At 37.2% G+C, this 6028-nt stretch overlaps 1 long non-coding RNA gene across 1 annotated transcript; it reads right to left on the bottom strand.

Annotated features, from left to right (window-relative positions):
• Window positions 1-3693: 3693 nt before the first annotated feature.
• LOC149500020 (uncharacterized) lies at window positions 3694-5524 on the bottom strand. The gene is made up of 2 exons (XR_016325309.1): window positions 4792-5524; window positions 3694-4701 (listed from the first exon to the last, which is right to left on the bottom strand). It is a non-coding gene; the product is annotated as an uncharacterized LOC149500020 (long non-coding RNA).
• Window positions 5525-6028: the final 504 nt, after the last annotated feature.

Below are 6028 nucleotides of genomic sequence, written 5' to 3'. Positions count from 1 at the left end.
CATGTATTTATTATAGCCGTGTACAACCAAAGACTTCAATATTTGTTGCCCTGCTCTTCTTCCGGGCCTCATATCCGCATTATGGTAAGTTGACACTGTGGTGTGTACTACCTTTACATCTTATCAAGATAAAACAGAAACATCACTCATCACAATGTCTAGCTACCACTATTCCTTTTTGAAGTCTCTTTTCGTCGATAATTTGTATGTTCCCCGGTGTCCCCATTTGTCGCCTGTTCGTGTTCCAATGATATCAGTTTTATTATACTTTAAAAACCTTGTCAAATTAACGGAATGGTAAAAGCTGTCCATTACAAGGCCCTTTGTGAAGAAATCCTTGCATAAGCCTTATTACCACGTTCGATCAGCAGGCTTTATCATCCACATCTTTACCAATAGCAAAAGGGGAAAATAAATCTTTTGAGTGGAGCGGGCAGTTGTCATTAGAAGGATATCACCTAATTCCTTTAGGATCCCAGAAACTTGACCTGTAGATCTTGCATCTCTCAAACAAGCTGCAATCTCCTGCGCCATTGGTAACATCATCAAGCTATTTAAAAGAGCACTTGATAGCTTAGAATGGTATTTTCCCTCCATAATCAGGAGAATGGCCTGAGTCAAAGGTCCTAGACTTCTTACTATACCTGTTCTTCTCTCTGGAGCAAGAGTGATACCTTGTAAAAGTGGTATATGATGGTTTACTAAACCATACTGTGAAATGCTTTGAGTACAATCCTTGTCCTCTTTCCACCCCATGGGCCTTCCTGAAGAATCTCTTTTCACCGTTTTCTTAGCCACAGAAGCTCGCACCTTAAATCTCGTTACCCCAGTTCAAACCTCATCAAAGAAAGCCTTAAATAATGTCATTAGCTCTACAATAGGTGTAGCTATCATAAGATCTAATTGTATATTCCTGGCTTTTACCTCTTCCACAATTGACTGAATGGATACTTCCTTCCCAGCTATCTTTGCTAAGTAAGCCTTATATTTTTCATGTCCTACCCTATCATTCTCCTCTTTGCGTAGGCAAGTGAAAACAGTCAATAAATAATGTATATATATAATGTTATGTATCTGTTTCGGCAAATGAGCTTCATTTCTTGAATGGATCGAGTAAAATAAAATGTGCTTGCGTTTTCCATAAAGAGTGTAATAAGCAAAGGCAACTTTTCAAGATAGTGACACAATGGCATTAGTCATAGATAAAAAATATAAAATTATTTATTTGGGGTCTAAGGCTTTTCGCGCGAACATATCTCCGGCCGTTGAAAACCTGTCTTTCAACAGTAGATCAGTCTTCAAAGTAAAGGGATAGCGGACAGATCTTGTTGAATAAACTGCGGACTAAACCACAAGAAGTCTTAACATCTGCAACTCTTGTTACACCATCCGGTTCTGGATACATGGCTACGATCCGACCCAATTTCCACTTCAGGTATAACATGTTGTCCTTTAGAAGTACCAGGGCGTTCAGCTTTAGAGAACTCTTACTTGTGCGCCAATTCGTCCTGAGTTGGTGCTCCGAGATATATTACTTACTCCATCTTCTCCAAAAATGTTGTCGGAGTTGTTGTTCTATACGTTGGAATCGAGATAAGGAATTGGTGGAATGGTCCGTGTAATTAGTTGTTGGTAACGATGTCAAAGGGCGTCCAGTTATAAAGTGTCCAGGTGTCAATGGTGTCAAGTTTCTATTTTATTTTTTGATTGCCTATATGTGTGGACGAGCTCACAGCCCACCTGGTGTTAAGTGGTTACTGGAACCCATAGACATCTACAACGTAAATGCGCCACACACCTTGAGATATAAGTTCTAAGGTCTCAGTATAGTTACAACGGCTGCCTCACCCCTCAAACCGAAACGCATTACTGCTTCACGGCAGAAATAGGCGAGGCAGTGGTACCTACCCGTGCGGATTCACAAGAGGTCCTTCCACCAGTAATTACGCAAATTATAATTTTGCGGGTTTGATTTTTATTACACGATGTTATTCCTTCACCGTAGAAGAATCGTGAACAATTGTTAAGTACGTATTTTATTGGAAAATTGGTACCCGCCTGCGGGATTCGAACACCGTTGCATCGCTATAAACGAATGCACCGGACGTCTTATCCTTTAGGCCACGACGACTTCAAGTCTTCAAGGTTCGATGACAGGGGGGTCATCAGTGGTCTGGAGTTCAAGATAGTTTCTATCTGTACCAGTCTTCATATGTTAGATTGCAGAGACCCAAAATCCTGATCAAATGATGCTTGGTGGACTTAACACCAGCCTCCGCAAGGCCACCGAAATGAGGAGAGGATGCAGGTATAAAGTTAAAATGAATTCCCTCCTAAACCATTTCCTCAAACAAGGAGCTGTAATTCGTCTTTAAAAATTTTGAGAGTTCATTGGTAGCGCCAACAAACGAGGTGAATTATCCAAATAAATATTAATTGGTTTACCTTTACGCGAGGTGAATCTCTTTAACGCCATGATGAAAGTTTGCTGGTTAAATCACCGACTAATTCAAGGTGTATTGATTTGGTTGCAAAGCATACAAAAATGGCTATATAAACCTTTACCAATTTACAACTTCGACCCTGTATTACTGCACATATTATAATTTAATGAATTATTGGACCAGCATAATCTAAACCAATATTCTGGAATGCAAAACCCTCAGCTTGAAGTCGGTGCCGTGGTAAATTACCCATAATCGGTGTGACAGTTTGACCTTTAAGACGACAACATCGTACACATTTACGGTAACATGACCTGGCTAAATTTCGACCTCTTATGGGCCAATATGAGTCTCTGATAGATGTTAAAAGTAGCTGAAGCCCAGCGTGGAACAACTTTTATGTTCATACTCAAACAGTAATTTTGTTAAGTGGTGATTAGACTGTAAAATAATTGGACATATTGTATCATATGGTAAATCTGAATTCTGTAACCTGCTATTAACACGCATTATTTTGTGTTCATCCAAAATACATAAAATTTTAGAAATGCACTTTTTTTGGCAATTGTTGATTGAGAATCAATATATTATATTCACTAAAATATTCCTGTTGAGATGCTGGAATGATGGAATTTAATGAATTTTGTAATTAATCCTTAGTAAAAGGGCCTTGAACAGCTTGTTTGTTACATACAGCAATGAAACAAAAAACATAAGCAACTGTGCGTTGGCGTTTAGCGGTAGGCAGCTGCCCCTGGCATTGCTGAAGTCCATGAGCGACGGTAACCACCCACATCAGGTGGGCCATATGCTTATCTGCCTACAGCGGCAATAAAAAAAAAGTCTTAAAATATTCGAAAAGCGCTTAAAATCAATAAATTTATGTGATGCATTTTTATTAATTGTACCATGTAAGGTTATATTAGGTTTAGTCTCTGGCAATTATACTCTGGTGTTTATAGTGCTGGTTTAAAAGCGCTAGCAGCCTCTGCCAATACTTTTAAACCCTCGCCAATTGACAACATGGCTTCCGCAAACAGTCTTTGTCTCTCGTACAGCCGGTCGACTATCCGCTCCTAGATGGTCGTGACAGTTTCAACGAGTTTCTCGTGTCCAGTAGATACGAGAGACTGAGTAGAGATTCTCCACCTGCTGTTTCTCCACCCGCAATAACCTCTCGGTAATACGAGTAAGCTCTGCCCGTCGTTGTGAAGGTGGTGAAAAAAATTATAATTTATTAATAACATGGTTAGGTAAAATGCAATGTTTATTTACAACACATACAACAAAAATGTTTATATCAGCTTAACAAAATATTATTCACAAATCATATTAAGATCATCAACTATTTTCTTAACGTTATCTTATAAATTATATTTTCTTATTAGAAACCCTTGTTTGACCATAGCTTTTACCCCTTTGGTACAATATCTTCGGTCAAATAACAACTTCTTCCTAGTTTACGCGTAATACGTATCTTTCCCTTGACTTTGTTTAGTAAAGTCATTCGTGGAACTCCAAATTTCTTTACCTCAGTAGCTGTCGGAACGCCCCGCCTATATGCTTCTATGGCTTTTTCCATATTAGCTTCAGAGTATCGAAATATCTGAGCCTTTACTGGCGGCATTGTGCTCGGAACTTAACCTGAAATTAATGGATACTAATAGTTGACATCTAGTATAATAGTTGATACTGTCTTCTTTGGGTTAGGCTAGTGCTAGCTAGTAAACGAACGAAACTCAGATAGAAACTTTTCTTTTACAACATTAAAGCTAAAGAATTAAATAAAGCTAACAAATTCAGTTCGATGTAACCCCAGTGGAAGATACACATGTCATCTTTTAGGTTTTGATTCATTTCTGTTACTATACTCTATTCCAATTACAAATGGAATGGAGTATAGTACCAGAAATTTATAAAACTTTGTTATTTAAATTTAATTAGATAATATTACATGATATTTTTATCGAGATGGAACTTATTCATCTTCACTAGCCGAAATCGATATTCGATGGTCGGCCTCGTTGTCATAACCCTCATCATCGTTTGTAAAATCCCCTGTATTTATTATAATTTGGTTATCGATGACGGTATCGATATATGTGTCTCTGTTCAAATCAACGAAAATCAAATTTTTTTGTTCGTAAAACCACACTTTCCCAATTCGCGGTAGTAACACTATCACAAGCTTCGTGCAACAATGACAGCATTTTGTTTGCAGAAAACGGTGAGCTGGTATTTTTACGAGCCGCATAACCTAAAATAAGGGTTTGTGTGTTAATATAGCAACAGATAAAATGTTAAAATATGTAAAAATAAATTATAAAAAAGATGTTTAAATTCTTACCTTTAATTTGCGCCCAAATCAATTCTATAGCATTGTATTGACAATGGCAGGGTAGAAGGCGCATTACATTGTATCCGGCTTTCTTAGCAATTTCGTCCAATACGTATTTTGGTCAAGCTGGCTTATTTATAGCAATCAAATGCAGCATCTCAACTTTAAAATCTTACAAAATAACAACAATAATAATAATTTAATAACTAAAATATATTATTAAAAGGAGTCCCTTTAGGCAAAGTTCCGAAGATACTGGCAGCGTTCCTCCCCCTTTGAATAGCTAGACTAATTATTTGTCCAAGGTAGCTGCCAGCTCTTCGGTCTGCTGTGATGTCGACTAACCTTTTTGCTAATTCCTTAAAAAGCCTTATAGCGCTAGGACCTCACCAATTTAGAGAAACTGGAAAATTTTGACCTGTGCATGCAATTTAAAAAGCGTTTCTAGCTTCTTCCAAGCCAGCGATCTCAAAGTTTGAAGGGGACGCCCTTAAAAATTTACTTATGAGATTTGCTGAATGCTTCAGTCCAAGTTGGCTCGTTCAGCTGCTTAATAAGAATCGATTCTAAGCTAATTTTGATTAAATCGTCTACTTGTTTCAAAAGATCTGGGTAATTCAAAGAGGGGCACAAACGTAAATTTTGGGACGAAAAGATAATTTTAAGATGCAAAGTGCATAATGTGGACTAATTTCAAGGAAACGGTCAGCAGAATTTTGAAATTTAGTAATTGAATTATTAATATATTCAGAAATAGAGTCATCAAAAATTAGAGAACCTAAAAGGTAAATGGAATTAAACTATTTTAATATTTGGAGCTAAAATATTAAATTTCTGTTTTATGTCATTTATTTAAATTTAAGTTGCAGTTATTTATGAGAACTTCGCATTCGTTAAAACTTAGCTTCAAACCAATGGCTTAAAATTTATTTTTGATTTAAAAAAGGGCCGAAAACACAGTATCCACAGCACTTTCTAGGGTTCCGTAATCTTAATACCAAACGTTGAATTTAGAATTTAAATTTTTGATTATGGGGTTTATAGCCAAACTAAAAATTGCAGGCCCAAGGGGATCACCCTGTTGACAACCTACTCCCGAGAACAGTTCATTAGAACGATATAACAATTTTGTTGGGTCAGCGTAACTATGAAGAAGATAATTGTAAATTTCCCTGCTATTTACCGAGTTGAATGCATTTTTGAGCAACTCGTCAGGCTGTCCGTAAGTTAGAAAAGGGTGAAGGGA

The sequence above is a fragment of the Bombyx mandarina genome, chromosome 24, assembly GCF_030267445.1.
Source record: "Bombyx mandarina strain Sakado chromosome 24, ASM3026744v2".
In the NCBI taxonomy this organism is placed as follows: domain Eukaryota; kingdom Metazoa; phylum Arthropoda; class Insecta; order Lepidoptera; family Bombycidae; genus Bombyx; species Bombyx mandarina.
This window is presented reverse-complemented; position numbering and strand designations above follow the sequence as displayed.